Raw genomic sequence first — 25734 nt, forward strand, 5'->3', positions numbered from 1 at the left:
GAAAGTCCTGTTGATATTGTTTGTGTGTGATGTGATGAGCTGCATTCACTCAGAATAAGACAAAGAGTAGAAAAAAATGCATGATGGGCTATGACAGAAGGAGAAAAAATAGATGAGTACTTTTGTAAACAGGCAAACTACGCTTTTGGTTGAAGTATCCTGTTTGTTTGAGAGATGTACGATCAGCGCTCTACCAGGGATGAAACACAGCAACATCAACAGAGATATTTATTCTCACTGGGGTCACTTGAACTGAAAATATATGCACTGTGTTGTACTATTATGTGCTTGGATCAAAGGTTCCTCCAAAGACAACAAATTAGATATGAAGCAAAACTTAAACCCCCTGAAAACTTGGTTTCAAATCTTAAGTATTTCTCTACAAAATTAAATATTTATGACTAAATAAGCAGCCAAGGTCCTAAAGGTTGGAAAAAAAACATCTTAAGTGTTATTTACTAAGATTTTCATATTCAAAAACTCAGCTAATTTGCTCCATCAGAACTGTGTGAGTGTGGTTTCATCAGATTTGTAAGTTGACAGTGGCTGGGCAACATAAGCAAATGTAATATTCTGTATATACTGTTTGATGCACAGAAGTATGTGACATCAATAACTTTGGTCCAAACTAGGTGAGTTAAACAGACAGACTTGTAATGAGAGAGTCTCTATTAGGAATTGATACATTGTAGTGTTTTGGAAAACTCAAACTGATGCAGGATTTTAAAGGCTGATTCCAACATCAGCATTAGACTGTACACAAAACATCCAATAAGAAAAAAAAGTGATTTTGCTTTTTACACAAACATAAATTTGGACATTTTTGGCTAAGATGTTGGTAATTTGATTATTAAATAGTTGAGATGAAGACATGTACTGAGGCAGAATATTTTACAGATGAAGAATAAATTCAAGAGCTGAAACGGTACATCTATTGGGTACAATTTTGATAATCTGCTAATCATGTAATAAAGTAATTTATTAAGCAAATAAGGCAAAACATTCAGTGGTTTCAGGTCCTCAAATGTTAGGAATTTGCTGCTTTTCTATGTTTTAAATCATTAAAAATTGAAAATCTTAATAATTTGAGTAATTTAATAATTTTGAAGATGTTACCCTGAGTTCTGGGAAATTGAGGTTGGTATTTTTCACTATTTTATGACATTCCATAGACTCAATGACTAGATAATTTATTGAAAAAGGGGGATTAATTGTTAGTTGCAGCTCTAATATACTGGTAGGTGACTAGCACAGTAAATAAAAGATGGTTTGTATTCAGTAAAATATAATTTACACCTTTACTTTGGAAGGCTACAGATGGGGGAATGTATCTTGGAAATGCATTTTCTATTATAACTATATATAAAGCACAAAAATATCTGGGACAGAAACATGTAAGACATAAATTGATAAAGTTATTGTTCATGTGTACAAGAATAAACCATGCAGGGCAGTTCTCAGTTCTCCATGCAGCCTCCCTCTCCTCTAATGTCCGAGCCATGTTTCAGTGTCGGCGCTCGTCCTAAACATCACAGGAGCTTCATCGGGTCCAGTTTAACCAGATGGCAGCTGATGACAGTGTTTGTTGACAAGCCGAAGCCAGAAATTAAAAAAACGAAGAGAGTCATGACTGACAACTGAGTGAGATGCTGCACATGAAAAATTATGATGAATCTGAGTGCCACTTAATAAGGACACACTGTTCCGGGCGTATGTAAATGCAATAAATGGAGTCCACAGCAACTACAAAAGACAAAAGAAAAGTCTCCAAACTCCAAACCCCATTAAAAAGACATTAAGTGTCTTTCATAGATTCGGGCAAAGACAACTTCACAGGATAATTACCCTGTAATCATGTAATAAGAGAGACTCAGTGATGAGATCTCCTGACAGCTATCATCCACACAATGGAAGTAGGAGAGTGAGGTAAAAACAGATGGAAGAAGACAGAAAGAGCAGAGAGGGAGAAAGGCAGAGGGAAAGACAGGTATGAATAAATATGGAAAGAGAGGAAGAAAAGGTTGAAAATAAAAGCAGGACAAATGGAAAACAGCACATAAAAAGAGGGGAAGAGTGATATAAAACGACAGTGGCAAAGAAGCACAGAGATAAGAAAAAGAGAAAAGAGGAGAGAGTCTAAAAACTTCCAAGCTGATGAAAGAGAACAGGCACAAAGCAGAAGACGTTTTAACTAGGCCACGGCCTGGCAGACAGAAAGAGAACGAAGACAGTGGAAGAAAGATGATGAAGAAGAAGAGGGAGGAAAGGAGGCAGATAAACATAAAGAGCATACCTGTCAACACTGGGCTTTGAAATATAAGGAAGATTTTCTGGGACCCCACCTGACCATAATTTTTATATTATGAAAAGGGTTTCCTCCCTCGGCTCCGGAGATCTAATCACCAGGTGCCTTTACTGCCTGCCCTGCTGTAATCGAATGAACAGTTGATGTGTTCTTTGTGGCTTCTTGGGTGCACTTATGTTTAACAGACCCACTATGACCAACACTTAAGTCCACCCTTCACACCTCGCAAAGTGTATGGTTGTTTCCTAGCATGCCTTTTGTCAGGAACGGGAAAATAGTCTCCCAGGTACTTAAACTTAGACCTACTATGCTTTCCATTATTTTCAGTCATATATATATAATGTTACAATATCAGATGGTGATATTAAATGTGGCCAAAGTGTACTCGTGACAGACTTCTTTATATGGTCATCTGCCCCGCTAACATTATGGCATTTTTCCATTGTTGCTGGGTTTGCATCAGTGGTAACTTAACACTACTCTGATACGGCTGCCCCCTGGTAGGCTTCCCAAAAGCTGGCCAATCAGAACAGAGTGGGCTCATCAGGAGGGGGGCCTTAAAGAGACAGAAGCTGAACTGAGGGGCTGCATAAAGGTCCAGTATAAGATAAATAAGGAGTTTTTTGAACTGTGAATCATGCAAAGCTACTCTAGTGGAGAATAAAAACATAGAGTTGAAAAAACGAGTGCTCCTAGAGGCTACAAGAGAAATTGTGGTAGGATGCCAGTCTGAGTGCACTGAAAGCTTTAAAGTGATGGAAGTTTGCATAAATGCTATTTCAGAATTTGAGAGGTGGGTAAACAGTGTTTATATGCATTTAGTCTCCACTACAGCCCTGTGTATAACTGTAAAAATGAAAAAGGGAATATGGGAAATTTGCAGGGGAAATTACAAAATGGGAGCATGGTGAGAGAGTGGGGTGAAAATACGGGAGAAACCCAGGAAAAACGGGAGAGTTGACAGATCTGATAAGAAGGGAGGAGAAGAAAGGGACAACAGAGTATTTAAAGAGGCAGAGAGAAAGAGGAAAGATAAACAGAAAGCGGAAGAGCAAAAGAGAAAGAAACTCCTTCTTCATCTGAGTAGATATTTAAGCAAAAACCTGAAATATCAAATTTTCTATCAACAAAGTTAATAGTTGGGGGAGAAAAAAAACATTTGCCAGAAAAATGGAGAGTATTTCCGCATTTAATTAGCACTGGGCAAGCTGTTATTTGTCCCCGGTGTCACTTAAAGTTGGACATATTTCATGCTTCCACAGCCTTGAACAGCTTCTAACTGCCGGCACAGGAGACATATTTTATAGTTCAAGAGAGTATCCGGAGCCCTGTCTGAATTGTTGCACTGTGCAATGAGACTGAACTAATCCTATGCATTTACATTACATAAATCCAATGAATTTACATTGCTGTTTACTGCACACTGCAACTACTGGGCTTTCCTCCTTGAGCAAGAGTAGAGAAGATGTGATACTGACAAGAGCTGAAACAAATGAAAATAACATGATACGTAATGACTGATTCATTGTTCAAGTCATTTATAGGCTGGGGATTTTCAAATTTAAAAACAGATCCATGGAAATCCTCCCTAAACTCAATGCCAAAAGGAGGCAGTCCTTCCGAGAAAAACAACAAAATCTGTCATTTTCAGAAGAGCTCTGAAATGACAAACTTATGCTCACCCTTTAGTGGTTGTAGTATTTCAAAGAAATCAGGTGACGTTATTATAGAGTGACAAGGTCCACATAGAGAGGAAGTCAGGGTAGATGGATGAGTCAACAAAACATTGGTCTTTAACATGGGAGATCACTGTTCACCTCCTCTTTACAACCACAAGTGGACATTGTCTGCTTTTTGTGATTGTCTGTTATTTTTATAACATAGTCAAAGTTCCAAAACTTGAGGTGAACGTATGTAGAAACGTTCCCTGCAAGTCAAAAGCCAGGGCTTCAGCCTGCTCTAGACGCCTCATTTGTAAAGTTACCTCTACTTCCTCCTTGTGATGACATCAGATTGTTTGCACATGGCCATAAATGGTCGTCCATTGGCAGCCTTTGTCGCTAAAATTGTACTGTGTGTTGTTCACATTGTCCACTCCCATATTTTGGATCTGATTCAGCTCCAACATGTATGGATGTATATGAGAAGTTGACATTTGGAGTAAAGAAGGAGAAAAAGAAGTGAAAACCTGCTACTATAGTTTGTTTACGTAGCCTCCGGAACTGTAGGAGGCTTCCTGAAGCTGACCAATCAGAACAAAGAGGGCTCATTGGGAGAAACAGGAGCTGAAACAGCCTGTTTCAGACAGAGGCTGAACTGAGGGGCTGCATAAAGGGCCAGTATAAGATAAATAAGGAGATTTAACTGTAAACAAGGCAAAAATATTCCAGTAGAACCCCAGAATATATATGTAGACATGGAAATGTGCAGAATATGTCCTTTAAAGTATGACCGTGATTGTCCTCCAACCTTTCACCACCACCCCAAAAACATCTTTCCCTAAGTCTGACCAAACCTTAACTATAGTGTTATCAAATCATAAAACTTATTTATTCTTCATGATCTGTAACAGTTTGGAAAGTCATGGCTAAATGGTCCTGCTAATAGAGGTGTCATAAAACATTTGGAGTTCATGGACCAAAAGCATATTTTGTCCTTTAATTTGGAGGACTTGCTACTTGAAAAGAGAATCAGGCAGATAAAAAACTGACCCAAACAGAGCAGCATGATGCTCCACCACTTAACAAGCAACCATGGTTGAAAACAGCAGTAACATTGCACTTCACATCTCACACTTTGCATCTTTTTAAAAAACGCCCTGCAGCCATACAGCAGGACCCTACTCAACCTGATTACACTGAATATAATTTTGGACCCTGCCCAACTTGGGTCTTAGGTCAAGTCTCGGTTACTAGGAAACAAGAGGACCCATGAAGACCTCAAGTCAACTGTCGAGAACTGAAAGTTGGCATTGAATGTTTGGTCAGATTCTTTGGCTTGTTCACTTATTGTTCAATCAGATTTTCCTTATTTAAATCAGAAAACTTTCTAACTTTGTATTTTATTTCATTTATACAAAGTTCTTTATTTAAATCTGATGCATTTTAAAGTTTGGCATGTTTTAATACATGGAAAAAAGGCTTTATATTCCCCAAATGGGGGTAAAAAATAAAGCATTGCTTTGGTACTGAAATTCAGGCACTGCATTAGCACAGATCTTGAAACTTTACAAACTACCTGCCCGTACATTTGCAGGTTCCAGCATCTCAGATATGAAGACATCCTTATGTTCTTTGTTTTATATTGTTAATTCTATAAGTTTGGTGTCAGTTGGACAAAAAGAAAAGCAATTGAAAGAGTAAGTTAACACTATACCCACTGTTGACTAACTTAAAGTTATGAAATTATATGCACAATGACTTCATTATATTTAGGCTGCCTTCTTCCATCCTTTGTTTCTTCCATCAATCCTCATGCTCAAAAAGCCTCTTCCTATTTCTCACTTGTAGAGCTGCAATGATTAGTCAATTACTATTATTATTATTAGTAGTATTAGTCCATTATTATTAATATTATCATTAGTCCAGTATCTCCTGACAGAAGGGTCAAGTCAGTCGAGTGAGGCTCAGCAGCAGGACACAACCCACAGTCCACCAAGCATCAATATCCCAGTTGTAGAGGAAGGTAATTCATCCACGACATCTGAGAACCTGGAACCAATCCAGACACAATATGTGATGGAGAGGAAGTTCCAAGGATACAGGCCACAGGCGAAGTGGCCAAAGTCCTGCAGCAAAAAAAGAGTGGGAAATGGTAAATGCAGATCTGAGCAAGATCTTGGAAGGATTTCAAGGAACAACAGAGAAGAAGCTGGAGAGGATGAGCGACCCATGAATACAGGGTAGAAAGGTTTTGGAGCAAGAGACCCAAGGAAGAATAAAAACAACAACCTCACCCAAGAGCAGAAGGCAACAAGAAATCGAGCGCCTCGTAAAGGAGGGAAGGGACTTGAGGAAGCAGTGGAGGAAAGGTTCAATAGAGGAGAAGGAGAGAATCAGCCTCCTGCAAAAAACCTAAAAGAATGCCTGGAAAGACTACAGAGGGCAGAAAACCTCAGAATTTGATGTAAGAAGAAGGACGTCGTTCTACAAGGATCCATTCAGATTTGTGAATTGGCTGTTCACAAAGGAAAAGAAAGGAGCACTCCAAGTGTCAAAGAGGGAACAGGAGGGGGAGGGAGACAGGAACAGAGGAACATACCTCCTGACATGCCACCCATTCCTCAACTAGAACACTAGTGTGACCACAGCACTTCTAAATGAGGTCAAGTTGAGAAAACTGTGAGGAAGGCAAGGACAGTGTCAGCTCCAGGACCACATGGAATTCCCCACCGGCTGTTACAATGGCCATGGAACTGATCATCAGAGGATCCAAATAGGTCATAGGAGGAGAACGCCTGCAGTCTGGACAACAACTACCTCCCATCATGACCACAACCATTGCATGTACAAAGAAACTCCTGGAAAAAATTCATTCCCAACATAACATTGGCACGGATGTTTAAGCCCAGCAAGTCCAGGACCATCTATTATCAAAAGAAAGCTCAAAGACCAGAGATTCCACATTGACCGCCAAGTGCAACATGGAAGAGGTGGCTTCGGGCGAGGCACAAATAGACCCACATGGCAAAGAGCAACGCCTGACCAGAAGAGAGGGCTGTTGATAAAAGAGATATGCAGCAGGAGGAGGCAGAATGCTGTGCAAAAGCAGTCTCACAGGCAAAACGGGGCCAACGGACAATATGGGAAAACCTTGAATACTGGAAGCTTGCCAAACAACAGCAACCCTACAGCACATACTCATTGACTGCAAGACCAGCCTCATACAAGGATGCTACACCTGGAGGCATAACCAGGTCCTTTGGCAACTGGCACCAGTGCTGGAAGAAAGGAGGACTAACAACAGCGTCCTCTCTCCCTCAACCCCTAGCTTCTCAAACACTATGGCCTTTATACCAACAGGAAAGGTACCAAAGAGGTCAACTGCAAGAAAAGAATCAAGCCTACTGGACACAGCCCGGGATTGGAAGATGAAGGTCGATCTAGACCAGAAGATCATTACAACAAGTCTCAGGCTGGATCCTTCTTTTCTAAGACACAATCCCTCTCTGATCAGGACCACATCCTTCAATCAAGACATATAAAAACAGACATCAGAACTCTCAGGAGTATGAAGAGTTTTATTTAATTCTTCCTGATCACCAGGAATGGAGGAAATCCAACTTTTATATACATTTACTTTTGGGGTTGAACTGCTTTCATAGAATCATAATGGCAAATGTTACTCTGGTTTGGAGCTGTTGTTTTTAATGAGATCAAGGGATCGAGAGCAGGCTGCCAACAGTACATTTTGACTATGTTAAGAGTGCACATTCAAGCTAAAACAGGTTTTAAGTTGCACTTTAAAGACTTCACCTTAGGCTCTGAGAAAATGACTGAACTCATTACTTGAAAAAATATCTATAAATGAATCAGTGATAATAAAAACAGTTGTTCGTCGCAGCCCCAAAACCCTGGTCAAAATTTCAACAAATAATGTAATTTTCATTCATATTTTCAACTTCTGTATACCGGTTTGCTTAAAATACCTCTTCAGAGACAGCTGCTGCCAGAGGTGAGGTGGGAAAGCAGAGAGGCAGATGGAAAAAGAGAAGACAACAGGAAAAGAAAAGAGTGTAGGAGGAGTTGAAGGGAAAAGAGCAGAGAGTACGTGTATAGGAAGAGGTGAAAGGAGATGAGTGTGTAGGAGCCAAAGAAAAACAGTAAAGGCGTTGAGGGAAAAGGACAAGAGAGTGTAGGAGGAGAGACAGAAATCTGAGAGAGAGAGAGAAGAGATGGAGGGAGAGAAAAGACAAGAGGAGGAGACTTAAAGAAAGAGAGTGATAGAAGGGGGAAGACAGGACTGAATGGAACATAAAACACTGGATGAAAGAAGAAAGAAAGAAAGAAAGAAAGAAAGAAAGAAAGAGAGAACGGTAGAGGCAGAAAGAGCTGCAGGCCGAAGCATTTCACTTGAGCGGCCTCGCTTCATGTCGATGAGGAATAGCGCTGCTGCTGCCAGCTCCAGAAAAAAAAGTAAGGAAAGGAAAAAACACAACAGTGTCATGTTTTGCTGCATCACTGAATCGGCCTCGAGGACTCCGGGCCAACTTCTGACGAGGGGAGTCATATGCCGCTTGGCTGCATCCCATTTTGTCGGGCTCAGCTCGCCTCCACGCATCCTTGTAATTATTTGTACAGTATTTGTGTACAGGGGATTGTTCGAAGCACAGCAGCACTCCATAATTATTGAGAAAATAATAAAACTGCAGCAGTAACAACAGTGATTTACAAATTACAAGAAGCAGCAAATTTACTTTTGAGAGGTCGTTTTCCTCAACCAAAAAACAAATAAACCTTTGTTCCTTTCTGTCAATGACACCAACTTTAAGGCCAGCACTAATAATTATACACTCATGTAACTAACATTAGGTATCTTTTAAATTGATAAAGTTCTTCCTAAAAAAAAAAGCTTTACCCACCAGAAGTCTTTTTCTAAGAGTAGAAACCTTCTGAAATCAAATTCATACCAGTATGGCACATAAAAACTCCCCACTGAACGTGATACCAAAGTAACTCGAGCGGATCAGCGAGGTGAAACAGGGTTCACTGCAGGTTTTACAGACACTGATGTGGGAAAAAAAAAAAAAGAAAAAATCACATTTTCACCTCCATTTAGGACAAAGCAAACCATCAGTCTGACCACAAACTATATCCATCCACCTATCTGACTGCACTGTGGGCAATTCATTATTTTGCATGTCAGAGCGAACAAGGGCACACCGGAGAGTAAAGGGTGTCGAGGAAGCGATAAAACAACTCTGAGACAAAAATAAGGTAATGAGGAGATATCTTGGGAAATGAAATGAGAAATTAGGAGGACGAAAGGCAGATCGGAAGGAGCCAAGTGTGCTAATAGGAGGGGTTAAAGACATTTTAGTGGAACAAGGGCAAACTGGAGGGGATGAGGGCTCACAGGGAGAGAGATAATGTACATTCCTGCACCGGAAAATGAAATAAATTCCTGCGGCATTTATCCTGTGTTTACAACAAGATCTGAATAAAGTGCCCTGGAGATTTGTGAGACCATTCTCTGACCAAAGGCTGTACATATGAACTCTAAAACAGCTAATGAGCCTCTGTAAAGGGCTACCTGTTACCTCACGGCAAGACCTCCTGGATAAAAGTGGACATTGTGTAAATTAATCAGCGTGAAGGGACCAAAGGAACATCTGAAAGTTATGAGACTGCTTTTTAAAAAAAAAAAAAAAAAAAAAAGGTGGCGACGCTTGGAAACTAAAAGCGTCCTCGGTTATCGAGTCCCCGTGACCCCCCTCCTCAGGCACATAGTCATCATGCAGCACAAAAAACTGCCAGCTCCATGTGTGTGTGTGTGTGTGTGTGTGTGTGTCCATGTTTCAATATAACTGTGTGGGGATGCTAGATGATTGATCAAAGGATGCCTTTGTGTGGGCACCTCGTGGTGCTAATGCATCATTAACACAGCTGGTAGTATGACCCAGCTCTTCTGAGAGTGCCAGGCTATTTCCAGCAGCTTCCTCTTAAGCTTATAGAGATCCAAATCTCACTTGTGTTATATAACAGTTCTGCAAAACCTACCGAAAGGACGTCATGACTAGTTTTACCTCAGGTTGTTTTTGCTGGCCCTTTGACATGAAAAGAGGCCTGAATTTTTACCAGTAACTGCAGTCCGTAGGAATTACTGACATTGGACTGAAATTACAGACAGACACACTCTGGTAGGAAAATAATCCATCCAAACAAGGCTCTAAGTAGGTCTGGGTGATACTGATAAAATCTGATCTGTTAGTTTTGATCAAATACCTTGATATTGATAACGTCACAATATATTAACAGAGAAACATACTTCACAGAGGATGAACCTTTTCCACCTTGGACACATCCTTTAGCAATTTCCTTTTGCAATAACTTTACAACAAAATTTGTACAAGTTTGTACATGAATTATCTAATAACCTAAAGTGAGGTGATATAACAGTTAATGAGCACATTCAGGCACTTAAGAGGATAAACTTTTCTTATTTTAATGACCCTGTGACCTCTTTTCTCCAGTCCCACCGTCAGGAGAAAGATAAATTTATAGTTGTGCACTAATGGCTAAAGCATAGCAGTGAAGAATACCACATGGAGTGCACAAACACTGTGATTGGTCAGCTTGGGCTGTTTGTATTTTCTTCTTCAAGTTTGATGCAGAAGAAGATACTTGATAGTGAAGAAAATGTAAAGCAAAGAAACCATGATCAAAACTTTCCATCATTGCTCTACTGTAAATCATAAAGATGTTGTTAAAATGACATATTATGCAGGATTTCTGCTCTGCTCTCTGCCTGTGTGTCATGGATGTATAAAGAGCTGCAGGTCTGTGTGTCTGCTTGACTGAAGGCGGGGCTGAGCTACACACACACACACACACACACAGAGCAGAGAGGCCACAGCGGACGAGATGAAGCTCTGCATTCACACAAAATCCAGCAATGCATTTCCTGCAGGGTTGTGCGGAGGTGTGAAGAGGGTGTGGGCGTATTTATTTGTGCTTTAGAATGTAACTGCTGTGAAACAACATAACATTTTATTTCTCAGATTCACAGCTTTGTTCTCGCCAGCGCCGCAGGCTCTCTTCATTCACTCTGTACATTGCTTGACCACTGTTGCTCTCTTTCTCTCAGCTCGCTCTGCTCTGCTCGAGCCGGGGAGGAGGGGCCAACTTTGAATGCTTTGTTTACAAACACCAACCGACAAATCCTGCATAGTGTACCTTTAACATTAGGGGACCTTTGCTGTCATGGTTACAATAATAACCTCCTCCCTACGTGGACTTTGTCATTCTACAATAACGTCAATTGATTTCCTCTTTTGCTCCCATCATCATTACTACAGCTGCTACAGGGCACTGTCATTTGAACGTAAACACATGTAGTTTTGGGGTGCTTGCATATACGACTGATTCTGTGGTTTTTCTTGAGAGGTGGCACCAGTGGCACCATTGTAAGACTGTCGTACGCCATGATGATCAAGTCTGATGCGACCCTAAGGTTTTAAGAGAGATTCTAGAAATTGTCAACATGTGCAGTTTGTGTAAAATGTTCCTACTTTGAGGTGTAATAAAAAGCAGTGAAGTGCAGGAAGACATGGAGAGAGAGAAATGTTGCGACCTGTGCAAAATGTAAACTGAGATTTTTAAAGATTATTCTACGTACATCCACATTGGGAACCACAGACCAAGGCCAGAAGGCACTTTAAGCATTAGATAACTTGGAAATGTTAAATGGTAGCGGAGAGCAACAACGCTAAATGACTGATGGATCTTGTGAGGCAATTTGATGTGCTGATGAGAACGGAGCTGACTTTTCATTGGCAGAGAACCTTGAGAGTGTTTTAGGTTTCGGGTGATTGGCTGGATAATTGGAAACGCTGCTCTAAGCCTTGCACCGGCGACATGCGTCAAGTTGGCCAAACTCTTGTATCATTTAGTATCTCAAGGTTGAGCCGGCAGAGCTGAATATGAATGACATCGATCAATCTATTCATCCCTCCATCACTCCCTCACTAACGTCTTAACAATCACTTCTCTTCCACAAGCCTCTACTTCACATCACTGAGGACTCTGAACTGTATGTTCACTGTGTGTGAAGGAGGACACCAACAGTTACACTTCCTGTACCTGAACCTGTGAATTGATTGTTTTTAATGATCAATGATCTCAGTGGTGTTTTATAGCATCATTTTTTGCGGCATCAGGTCTTCTAACATTTTACCCCGTGGCGGTTTTTCAATTGTACATGACTACGTTTTAATGAAATATTCAGTCTTTGACTTTTCCTAAAATAACACTGTGAAGCACCCCCTATTGTTAAAAATAGTGAAGATGAATCCAGATTAAAAACACAGGCATTAAACCTATAACCACCATTGGGTAAAATTTACCGCTGTATAAAACGCATTTATTTTCGTGTTGTTAGGCAACATCATTTGTTGGAGTGTGTGATCTACCAACTACGTCTGCTCTTTTTATAATTTAATTTATAATTAAATTATGACCTGCAAAAAAGATTTTGTGACCTTAGGCATCCCTCTGTGATGACGATGCCTTAATACAATGACAAAGTACATTTTTTAGTATTAGAAATGCAGTAGCCAGGTGCATGGGTAGACCATTGGCGGTTTTAGGTATATAGCGACTCCTGGTGGTTCTAGTGTTAAAAGGTCATATCAGTGTTTTTACATTTTATATGAATATTGACAATTTCCCAAAGCATGACATACAGTTGTAGTTTAGGTTTCTGAATCTATTTTTTGATTTATTTCAGTCCTGCATGACATCAACTTGTTTATCAGTGAATGGCATATATCTGTATTAATTTATGTTATTTATAAAACCTGCAATGACTGATTTTCTGGCCACTTGGGGGAAGCAGAAGCAAGTTGCAAACACAATATTGACATATAAATATGTTGAACTTGTTGGCAAACAGTCGCTTATTTCCAAACTCAGCAGTTATGGAGAAATATTATCATTCATTTAGTGTTGTGTTTGTTTGCTTGTTTGCCATTTGCTGCTGAACAGTTGTGTACAGTGGCTTTTTAGATGCTATGTCACCACATCATATTACTAGATCACAGCATTTAACTGGTTTGAATCTTATTTGAAGGACAGCGACCTCTTTCCATAGGTAATAACACATCTGAGCATACAAAAATGACACGTGGAGTTCCCCAAGGCTCCATCCTGGGGCCTCTTCTGTTCAACATTTATATGCTCCAACTAGCTCAGATTATGGAAAACAACAAAATATCTAAGCATAATTATGCAGACAACACACAACTTTACACAACTATATCACCAGGTGTCTTCTATCCAATTCAAGCATTAAGAAAGTGCATTGAACAAATCAATGTTTGGATGTGCCAAATTGTTCCTCCAATTAAACAAAGATAAAACTGAAATAATAGCTTTTTCTCTGAAAACAGCTGCCTGCTGCTGCCAAAAACCACACCATGAGAGCGCTGAGAGTGAACCAAAGTTGCAGCCGGACAGCTAAGCAATGAGCTGAAACTCGCTATAAAGCTCTGTAAAAGCCGAGGGGAGCTGCAGAGTTGCTACAAAATTCGCATCATTACACACAACACATTACACAGTCAGCTCATACAGTGTACATTGTCAGTTGTACTATCACACATTGATAACTTTGACCACAATATGACGTTCACTGTTTCATGTCTCAGAGACCTGATTTTCATCTCTAAGTGAAATTAATGGAAACCAACAGCTGGGAGGTAGAAACAAAAATCTACAACATATGTATGCTTTGAAAAATGTAGTCATGTAAAACACACATAAATCAAGAGTATGGAATCAGGAAAGTTTTATTTATTTCCTTACTTTATATACTTTTAATTCACTCTAGTTCTGCAACTGACATTTATTTTCATTATTTATTGCATTGTATCAAAAAGAAAAGTATTAAATCTTCACATATGAGAAGCAGAACCAGCAAACATTTGGCTAAAATGACTAAAATGATTATTTGATTATTCGGTTCTAGTGCGAGACATCTCCCCTTTCCCGTTCTACCTTTCCTGTCATCTCTCTGCTGTCCGCTGTCAAACCAAAAGGCAAAAATGTCAGTAAAATTACTCATTAAAGAAAACTGACTCATAACCGTCCTCAGTTTCATATCAGTGTGGGTGGATAGAGTTTTCCTAATCTTTATCTTATTTTTCAGATAACAACTTTTCAAATACTTGCCTAAAATGTTTCCTCTCTGAAAATCAGCAGCCACATTACTTACATCAGTGAGCTGCCTGGATATTAGTTCAATTTGATTTTCAAATGAGTTTTTACTTCAATTTTGGTTCTATTGACATTTAAATAAATAAAAGTAGACAGAAACACGAGTCAGAGTTAGCAGACAAAAGCCTGAATTTTTAAAAGTGTGTGACGCTGCATATTATGAGAGGATATTCATAATGAAATAATAATAAAGTTACAATTTCCTGTTCATACTCCCGTCACACACATAGTCCACAGGGAGGTCAGAGGTCAAGCTCAGCAACACTTACAGCACCGCCGCTTGAATCATGTTTTACACACCTGGTTGTTTTGGGTCAAACGGCAAATTTGGACCAATCAGAGCTGAAACATAAGCTACACACACACACACACACACACACACACACGCTGTATGAATATCTATGAAGAGCCACACAAATATGCTGACTCACACACACATGCACAAAATCCTTGTGACCTCCAGCTGTCATTTCGAACGAATGCAAGGCGCACACACACACACACACACATACACACACACACATACACACAGTCACACAAATACCCACTGGCTTCACATGGCCATGGTTTAGGAATGCAACACACACACACACACACACACACACACACACACACACACACACCTGACATTCTATCAATTCTCCCTCTGCAAGCTGTCTGCCCCCCTGTGACCATGAAATATGAATGAAATACAATTAGCAGCTTTAAAGAACTTCATCAAGGCCAAGGCCTCCGTCCAAACAACCCCTCAAAAACCCCCAAAACCAAGCCCCAAACACACACACACACACACACACACACACACATACACACACACACACACACACACACACACATACACACACACACACACACACACACACACACACACACACACACACACTTCAGTGAACTAAGACAAGAAAATAAATAAATTTTAACAAATATTATCGTCCTTGGACAGAGTGACCAATCACAAACATCTGTCAGAACCAAAGATAAATAATTATGCCCCACAATGGTTGTAAATTTTTACAACATTGCCTTTTTGGTCCTTTTTTATTTTTTTTATTTTTTTAAAGAAATAAAAAAAACTTTTTTCCATCCTTTAAAATTTGATTTTCTCAGGGCATGCTGCTTTGCCCTCATGAGTCCCCCGCCATCCTTCCATCCCAAAATTTAATGGATGCAGTGACTAAAAAGTGAAGGGAGGGGTGGAGAGGGGTGTGGGGGGGCAAAAAAATTAGGAAAGAGACAGAGAGAGAGAGATAGAGACAGAGAGAGAGCAGCGCTTCATTTCCATGGCGTTGCCATGGCAACAGCAGCGCAGGAGAGACAGCGAGGTGCCCTTCTGCCGTCGCAGCGCCTAGCCGCCGAATATTAACCAGGCCTGTACGCTCAGGTGCTAATTAGGAGAAGGGTGGAGGAGGAGGAGGAGGGAGGTCAGGAGGGAGGAGAGGGGACGAGAGTGAGAGAGAGAAAAAAAAAGAGAGAGTGAGAGGAGAGAGCAGAGGTCGGGAGGAGGGAGAAGAAGAAGAGGAGGGGAGAGGAAAAAAAAAACACACAAGAGGTGACAAGAGTGAGGAGGAGAGGTGGAGAGAGGAGGTCAGGAGGGGGCAGAGGATGAAGAAGAGGAGGAAAAGTGGGAGCGAGGAAACAGGTGGTGGGTGAAGGAAGGAGAGGAGGTGGTGGAGGAGGAGGAGCAGGAGGAGGTCAGGAGGCTAAAGAAGAGGAGGAGAGGGAGGAGAAGACAAAGAAATAGTGGTGCAAGGAGAGGTGGAGGAGGTGAGAGAGGAGCGAGAGAAAGGTGGGAATACGAGAGAGCATTAGTGGGGGGGGAGGAGGTAAAAGAAAGGGAGAGGGGAGGAGGTCACAAAGGAGGAGAGGAAGAGGAAAGATTAGGAGGAGGGGAAGAAAGGCAGAGAGGGGGGAAACAGAAGAAGATGGAGAGATCAGGAGTGAAAGAAAACAGCGAAGGAAAAGGAGCGACAAGAGAAGGAGTGAGGAGTCAAGGGAGGAGAAATGGAGAAAAAAGTGACATGAAAAAAGAGTAAAGAAAGACAAGTTGAGGAGAGGAATAAAAAAAGAGGAATGGAGAAGAAGTAAGGAGAGATGAGTGTGGAAAAAAGAGAAGAGGAAGGAAGAGAGAAGGAGGAAAGAAAGGAAGGATAGGAGTGGAGAAATGTAATAAAGGAGAGATCTGACCTGGGTAAAAGAGGAGTGGAAGGAAGGATGATGAGAAAAGAAGAATGAAAGATAAGGAGAAAAGAGGAGACAGGAGAGAAAAAGGAGAAAACAGATAAAGGAGGAAAAGAAAGGAGGGGAAAAGAGGAAAGAAGATAATGAGAGGAGAAAGACAGGATGAGGTGAAAAGAGGAGAGAAAGAAGAAATTACGGAGGACGTAAAGATAAGATGAAAAGAGAATAAAGATAAGAAGAGAAAAGAGGAGAGGAAGGAGAGAAAGAGAAAAGGAGAAGACCGTGGAGAGCTTAGGTAAAAAAAAGGAAAAAGATAAGAGTAGAGGACGGAGAGATGAGGAGAAAAAAGGAAAAGGAGGGAGAGATAAGATGAGGAGAGCCAAAAAAAAGGGGGAAGAGGAAGGAAACAAAAGAAGGAAAAAGGAAGGATGTCTTTTAAGGAGAATGGAGAAGAATAAAAGATGAGGAGAAAATAAGCAAGAGACGTGAGATCAGGAGTAAAGAGGAGAGAAACGGAGGAGGAGGAGGAGGAGGAGAGGGCAGGATGGCATGATAATAACGAGAAGAAAAGGAAGGAGAGAGTGAGAAATAAGGAGAAGGGTGGAGAGGAAGAGGAGGATAAGGAAAGAAGGAGAGATGGAGAGGTAAGGAAAAACCAGGAAGGAGAAAAGAGAGGAGAAAAGAGGAAGGAGGGATATGAAGTAGAGAAAAGGAGTGAAAGGAGATATATGAAAATGGAAGAGAGAGAAGAAAAATGGAGAGAAATGAGGAGAAAGGAGGAGATGGACAGATGAGAGGAAGGAAAGAGGAGAGGAAGGAGAGATAAGGACAAGAAAGAGGAGAAAAGAGAGATTTGAAAAAAGAAAAGGGGGAGTGAGAGATGAGGAGAAAGGATGACAAGAGATAAGGGTGAGAAGGAAGGAGAGAAAAAGAAGAAAAGAGGAGTGATACGAAAAAAGGAGGAAGGGGGTGTAAAGATGAGAAGAAGGGAGGAGAGATAAGAATAGATAAGGAAACGGAGGGGATGAAGAAATAAGGAAAAAAAGGAGGAGGAGAGGTAGGAGAGAAAATAAGGGAGGAGGGAAGGTAAGATAAAAGAAGGGAGGGGAGCGAGGAGAGATAAGAGAAAGGAGGGGGGGAAGGAGAGATAAAGAAGGAAGGGGAGGAAAGAGGGGGTGAGAGATAAGAAAGAAACAGGAGCGTGAGATAAGAAGGGGAGAGGAGGACGGAGAGATTAGAAAAAGGAAAGGAAGGGAGGGAGGGAGAGATGGAAGGAGCGATGAGGGAAAAGGTGAGAGAGGGGATGAAGAGACAAGAAGAAAAGAGAAAGGGAGGAGGGAGAGGTAAGAAGAAAGGAGGAGAGGAAGTAAAGATGAGAAGGGAGGAAAACAGGTGAGAAGGAAGGAGAGAAAAGAAGATAGAAGGAGGAGAAATAAGGAGAAAGAAAGAAAGGAAGGAGATTTAAAAGAAGGGAGGGGAGCAAATAGAGATAAGGGGAAAAAAGGATGAGAGGAAGGACAGATAAGGAAAGGGAGGGGATGGAGAGATAAGAAAAAGGAGGAGAGGAAGGAGCAGTAAGAAAGACAAGGAGGGAGAGAGGGAACAGAAGAGAAGAAAAGGAGAAAGGAGTAGTGAGGAAGAGGAGGAGAGGAGTCTGCTCTTCGCAGAGCCTGTCAGGTTGATCTGTTCTGCTCTGAGAGGTCAGAGGAGGACAGAAAGGAAGAGGTGAGCGAGGAAGAGGAGGAAAAGGAGGAAAAAACAAAGGAGGAGGAGGAGGAGGAGGAAGATAAAAGGGAGAACAGGAGATGAAAGGAGGGATATACTGTATATATATATACACACACACACAGAGAGGAAGAGAGAGGAAGAGAGAGGGATGAGGAAGAGACGAGACAGTGGAGGTGTAGAAGGAGAGTGAGTCGGGTCAATAAAACATGCATGAGACCGTCGGTGTGTCTATATCTGTCTGTGTGTGTGTGTGTGTGTGTGTGTGTGTGCGTCTCTTTCTTCACGTTTCTATATTGTTCATGCGTCTTCCTCTTTGTGTCTTCATCTTATTTCATCATCTTTCTATGTGTCTGCATATGCAACACGTCGCAACTTAGCGTGTCTGATATGGCCTCTCGTGTCCTCACATCACGTGTACGTTTCTCCGAATGTAGGCTACGCATGCGTGAACGTCTCCATATGTGAATGTGTGTGTGTGTGTGTGTGTGTGTGTGTGTGTGTCTTCACGTGTGCGGCGTCCTCACTTAACACGTCTCCATCCAGCCATGAGCTGCTATACAGCCTGGGAGACTCAGCAGAGCTCCGACACAGACTTATATTCAGTCGTATATAGGTCAGTGCAGCTCCGTCCATGCTAACAGTCACTGCGCCGCCTCACGGCCTCCGCCTCACATCATTTAACAGCAGATGTCGGGATACAGAAATAAAACGTGGATTAAAGGAACAGGGAAAAAGTCAAGTTTTAAAGCAGACAGGCTCCCCGTAACTGAGCACACACATCAAAGAATAAAATATATATGCCAAATCATTCACTCCAGTAATGCTAACACTCGCATTCAAAGCGTTGTGTGGCATGCTAACACTTTAGCATATGTATGTTGAGTGATTTAAGACTCTTTGCTAACACTTAGCATTCACTTAGAGAAGCTAAAGTTAAGTTTTGAAGGAAACAGATCTTTTGCTAATCATAAACATCAAGCAGTCCCTCCAGGATTGAGTTTTTTTGTGATTTTGCAGCAGCTTTTCTAAAAAATTGTGATGTTTTATGTGCTCTCATTGCGGCACCAAATACAATTAGTCAATAATGCCATTAAGATAAATCCATCAACATTAAAATAAAGTTTCATTTCAAAAGAGCCTTTTGAGGTAGATTATGTCCATCTTTGCTGTCTGAACATCATCAACACGTATTCTTCTGACAAACTGAATGCAAACATCATTTGGGAACATTTGGGAATTGCTTTGCTCGGTCTATGGCATCACAACCACGACACAAAATGCAACAAGTGGTCCAAATCACAAACGGTCTGTTTATTTGGCCAATTCATGCTGAAAAGTTGTGGTAATTTAGTAAAATTGAAAGCTCTCACAAATATTGCAGAGATTTCTTGAATTTGTGATAATTGTTGCAATCGCAAAATCGCAATTTCTTGGAGGGACGGATCAAGCAAGTCACCATTTTGAATGAGTGATAGCAGATGCTAACACCAGCGTTCTAAATGTTGAGTGACAGCAAAAATAAACATGAAACTAACACTTAAGGATTGATTTAGTTGAATAAGACTCTTTGCTAACACTTTAGCATTCCTTTATTTGAGTAGACTTTATGCTAACCCCGTAGCATACACTAAAGTGACTGATGATACTAGGCTGCGTGCTAATGTCTTAGCATACAACATGGTAAGTGACAGAGTCTATGCTAACTACTCTGCATTTTACATTGCTGAAAGACAGTAGCTCTGTTTTAACACTTTAGCATTCACTTATTTGAGCAGGCTTTATGCTAACCTCGTAGCATACACTAAAGTGACTGATGATAGTGGGCTGTGTGCTAATGTCTTAGCATACAACATGCTAAGTGATAGAGTCTATGCTAACTACTCTGCATTTTACATTGCTGAAAGACAGTAGCTCTGTTTTAACACTTTAGCGTTCATGTTCTTTTTTAAGCTTGACAGTAGACTTCATGCTAACGCAACTATTCAATGTGTTGATATTGACTCCATGCTAACATGTTGAGTGATACTTTACACTAAAACTTTAGCATACGATATGAGTGAGTGATAGGAGGCTGAATGCCAATATTTAAGCAAACACATGCTAAGACTCTATGCTAATAATTCTCCATTTACACTGCTGAGTATTGTAAACTCTTTACTAACATTGTGGTTTATGTTAGCACTCATTTTATTAAGTAATCAAACACTTTTGCATTTAGCAATATCACTTGTTGATAGACGTTGGATTCCTTGCTAAAACTTTAGCATGTGCAAGGACAGATGCCATGCTAAGATTACATTAATTTGTTGAGTGAGATTGAACCAAATGTTAACATTTTAGCATATGTTATGTTGATTGTCAACTTCAAAAACATTTTCATTTTACTGAATGACACAGGACTCGATACCAACACTTTATATTCTCTACTTTGAGAGACCGCAGACGCCAGGCTAAAAGGATAAGCGCGCTAACCCTTTTATGTAACTAGTGCCTTAAAACCAACTAGAGGAAAACTATTCTGTTATTACTCAGTTTATCAGTTTCACATAATCAAAGTTCTCATTTATTGTATATTAATTAATTTACAATGGAGAAGAATAACAATTTGTCATTCTTAAAAAGACAAATTTAAGTGGGAACTAGTTTTCTTCCCATTGGATATGGGTGATAATTGGTGACAGGCCAAGTAAAATGGTTCATAAAATGAGTGCAAAATGTAGCATATGCATGTGTTATAATGTTATTTAACACTTAGTATTTTAGCATGTGCAAACAAAGAGGTTACAACATCTGAATAAGGCAGTTACCTTATACCTGAACATAAACTGTGTGTCAAAAGTGTGCAACACTGCCAGGTTCAATTCCCACTGGAGCTCTATTACTAAGAACGTATCCACTCAGGGTCCTGTAAGGCGCTTTGGATAAAAGGTTCCACCAAATGGCATATTTTAATGGCAAGTTAAATCCTTTATGGGGATTTAGTGAAAGTACTGAGAACTTCCGATTAAAAAAAAAAAAAAAAAAAAGAAAAAGAAAAAACATCATTTTATTTTTGGCCTTGGTATTTTATAGGATAAGCTTAGCCATAGGCAGCCTACTGTTTATTCTGATGAAAGATTATTCTTGAGGTATTATTTCAGTTATTTTATATAATATACAGTGGAGACATAAACAGTCATGAGTAAGAGCTTTTTGCATCCACACAGGGCTGCACGATCAAGTGAGTTGAGTGGTGAAAAATTTGGTTTCCGCATTTATACTTGTAAATTACCAGCATGTGTTGTTTTAACTGTTTGTTGGCTGCAGTTTAAAGTGTCACAATATTGACTTATTATGTCAATTGAAGCAAATAATTGTCACCTCCACTTCTGCCGTTATTCAGGCTGTTATTCTGCGTCCTTTTCAAACCACAAAAGATGAACATTTACTATGCTAAACTGCTAAAAGAAAGTCTGGGTCATGTGTTTTGGCTCGAGAGACTTTTTCCCCTGAGTTCAGCCTGCTAGGCAGATCGTCCTTATTAACTGTGACTGGCAGACCTTTAAATTTGAATTATTATGAATTATCTATTCTCCTCACAAATATAACTACATGTTGGGGCAGTGTGAGCTTTGCCAAAACCATGAGAATTTTGTCTTGCCTGCTTGGGCTGCTTTATGTTCTCTATTACATGTTTACAGTGCTGGTAGTGTTTTGTTATTTAAAAAAAAAAACTTGGATCACTGCAGGGAAAATGTCCTGCACAATGCCTGATGCTTGCAACAAGGACATATTCACTTCTAATATTACCTGATAATTCATGACAAACCAAACAAGCCATGCTGAGATAGTTGACAGGTTAAATCCTGATTATACGCCAATTATAAATCAATAATAAAGGTATCAAGACAAGAAGTATTGTACTGGCCTGATAATAAGATGGTATTTTAATAATATTTTTGCTAGAAATTACCTTTTAAAAAGCGGGGGTCATCTTATATTTGAGGATTGGACAAACTACCATGGAGAGTGTTGCATTATAGATTGTTTGTAGCTGTTTATAGTGAGTCTGTTAAGTCAGTCAGTACTAAAAAGTGTTTTGTTAGCTCAGTTTAACCTGCAGGAGTTTCTGAAGGCTTGTGTTACGTGTTTTTCTGCCACAGAGGAAATAAATTCATGATGAGTGAAAATGAGTCCAAAGTGTCTCCTGACGTCGGAAAATGGACCAAATCATCTGTCAAGCACACACGAAGAGCTGCAGAACAAAAAGATCAAAAGATGCTGCTTTAAGGGTATTTCACTTTTTTTACGAGTGAAATAGCTTCAAGGATGAGGATTGTATTCTCCTTGGATTAATAGTATCTCAGTGAAGCTTCCTCAACAGGATGAGTGTGAAAGTGTGTTGTATCTTCAAAAAGTATTTTTTACAAAAAACAGGTGTTGAAAGAGGGGTTGGCGTCTTATATTCGGGGCCAGTGCGGTATAATCTATGATTCTAACCCTAACCAGCAAGACTGTAGCGAAAAATCATGTGGACACGACTGTCTGCATACTTTCCTTATTTCAGTCTTCATGCAACAGCATACAGTGATATTCTAGACAATAGAAATGAGAGCTGCTGTGGTTTAGTCAATTCACGGATTAGTCAATCGACAGAAAATTAATCGTCAACTAGGGATGTCAGCGTCGGTTTAGCTTTCGTTTGTGAGAGCTGTCCAGCAGTTTTAGCTCATCCTTCTTCTCCTAAAAGTGTTTTTCCAACGCGTTTAGTCACAGTAACTCTCGATGCCATAACGTACTCAGGCTCTAGGTACGAATATAAATAACGACGACCCCCCCTTTTCCAACAGCTGCTTTTGGAAAAATAACGTTACTTTTTGAATATAACTTACATCACATTATAGTTACATCCTCACATAGTCTTCTACCAGGCTCTTGGAAATGGTCAAAAATTATCTTCTCCAGCTGTTAGCATTTATAAGACTGCCTGTTTGTCTTTTTGAGCTCCTCATCATCTGTGACAGTGGTATTTGGCAGCTTGACATATTCCATTTCTGCAGGAGAGATGTTGGAAGACGCTTTGGACTCGTTTTGTGACTCACCAGTGCAGACTGACTAATACACTCACTATAAACAGACTTTAAGACACTTGCTAGGCTAGCAACATCAAGGCTACAAACAACCTGTAATGCAACACTATGTGTAGAAGTCAGTTTTACACCACTACTTTATCCATTCAAAAAGAATATCTGATGTTGCGAACATTGCCTAGCTGTTAGCGAAGCGTGTATGCAAATTAATCTGTAGACCGGTTAACCAATAAACATCCCTATTGTCAACTATTTTTTATAATCGATTAATCTTTTAGAGTCATTTTTTAAGAAAAAAAATGCTAAAATTCTCTGGTTCCAGCTACTTAAATGTGAAAATTTTCTGGTTTCTTCAGTCATCTATGATAGTAAACAAAATCTCTTTGGGTTGTTGACTGTTTGTCAAGACAAAACAAGATATTTGAGGATGAATCTTGGGCTTCGGGAAACGGTGATCAACATTTTTCACCATTATCTGACATCTATAGACCAAACAATTCATTCCTATTAATTAATTGAGAAAATAACGGACAGATTGATTGATGGTGAAAATAATCGTTAGTTGCAGCCTTAATAGAAATGGTTTTTCCCAATTTGGCGTGGAATAACTTGACTGGCTGGCTCAGAGCCCTGACCTCAACCCCATCCAACACCTTTGACTTGAGCCAGGCCGAGAACGGAGGCTGATATAACAGCAGATTAATACTATGCGGTTTTGGAATCACATGTTTCGCTGTCCACATACTTTTGGCAATAAAGTGCATAACCTAAAACATTTAAGATGTGGAGTTTACTGAGGGTATTACACCGCCTGATCCCTTATCAGATGTAGAACAGATTAAATCATATATCGCCTACCTAGATTAAGTTCAGTTTGCAATCACCATCTAAAACAACTCATCCATTTGTTTTGTTATTGCCTCTTTTTTTTTTTACCCAGAACCTCCCTCTGACACTATCACTCAAGCTGCAAGCTTCATCTACCGCTGCTCTCATTGTGAGTCGCACCGGATAAGACTGCCTAAAATGCAAATGTAAATGTAAATAACCGTCCAATGATGGTACTCGTGCGTATAAAAGCTCTGCTGGGGGTGTTTGCATTCCTTCGCGGTGAAGGAAAAAAGAAAAAGGCTTCCTCCTCTTCCTCTGAATAGGCAGGATGGGCCACCTCGCCGGAGAGAATTCCATTAGTATTGGTTTCTGTGGAGGGTTTTACTGTCACATGGGCTGTAATGCTGCCTCAGAGGGCCTTTACGGCCTGCCAAGAAACATTTCTGGAGCCCGGCGTGGAGGGAGCCCTGCTGAGGGGGGGAAAAAAATGCAGCCGACTCCACAAAAGGACTTCTAATAAACTTTTATCAGTCACAGTGCTTTGCTGAAGACCAGATTTATTCTTTCATGTTATTCTGTTTCCACTCTGTCTTTTATAGCTGCTCTTACAACGCTGTGGAGGAATGTGGTCTAAAGCACCTCGATGATTGGAGATTTGTTTTAATGTTTTGGTTCTGATTTAAAGCCTGATTACTGGATGTGAAAATCACGGAGAGTCTGCACACTTTAGAGGATCTTATCTTGTAGTTTATGTGGAATTAAGATTCAAATATCTCACCTCAGTATGAATCCTCTGTTCAGGTTGTGATGATTTTGTCAAGCATATTTGATTTTTATGACTGCAATCCAGAACAAAACTCGTCATAATCTTTATAATCTGAACTGGTTAACACAACACAACCAGCCTTTGACTTTATTTTATCTTTTAGCTGTTAAAGTGGTGACAGGAAGGAGCGTGAAGAGGGCGAGGATCGTTAAATCTGGTTCTGATGAAACAAAGATTAATGAAACCTTCCTCGCTGTCTCATTAGCTGTGTTAACCAGCAGTCACAAACAAGATAATCATGTATTGTTACCTGTGAGAAACAGAGCCTGGTATCAAGCAGGAATAACTAACGCTAACATTCAGTGGCAAAAGAAGAAGTAGTGTGCACCTTTATTCAGGGAGGACAGGAAGTAAAGTTGTCAAGATCGAGTTGGGGTTTAAATCTCGTCACAAACCAACATTCAAGTTCTTTTTTATTTTAGGGTTAGGGGTACTAACCCTAACCCTAACCTAACCCTAACCCTAACTCTACCCTAACCCTAACCCTAGCCCTAACCCCCTGACCCTAACCTAACCCTAACCCCCTAACCCTAACCTAACCCTAGCCCTAACCCCCTAACCCTAGCCCTAACCCCCTAACCCTAACCCAACCCTAGCCCTAACCCCCTGACCCTAACCTAACCCTAACCCCCTAACCCTAACCTAACCCTAGCCCTAACCCCCTAACCCTAGCCCTAACCCCCTAACCTAACCCTAACCCCCTAACCTTAACCTAACCCTAACCCCCTAACCCTAACCTAACCCTAGCCCTAACCCCCTAACCCTAACCCTAACCCTAACCCCCTGACCCTAACCTAACCCTAACCCCCTAACCCTAACCTAACCCTAGCCCTAACCCCCTAACCCCCTAACCCTAACCCAACCCTA

General features: G+C 40.4%; 1 protein-coding gene across 3 annotated transcripts in view; it reads right to left on the reverse strand.

Annotated features, from left to right (window-relative positions):
* Positions 1-25734, reverse strand: part of LOC122970552 (zinc fingers and homeoboxes protein 2-like) — a 140837-nt gene that overhangs the window by 16747 nt on the left and 98356 nt on the right. The window lies entirely within an intron of this gene.

Source organism: Thunnus albacares, chromosome 19, assembly GCF_914725855.1.
Source record: "Thunnus albacares chromosome 19, fThuAlb1.1, whole genome shotgun sequence".
NCBI classification, from domain to species: Eukaryota; Metazoa; Chordata; class Actinopteri; order Scombriformes; family Scombridae; genus Thunnus; species Thunnus albacares.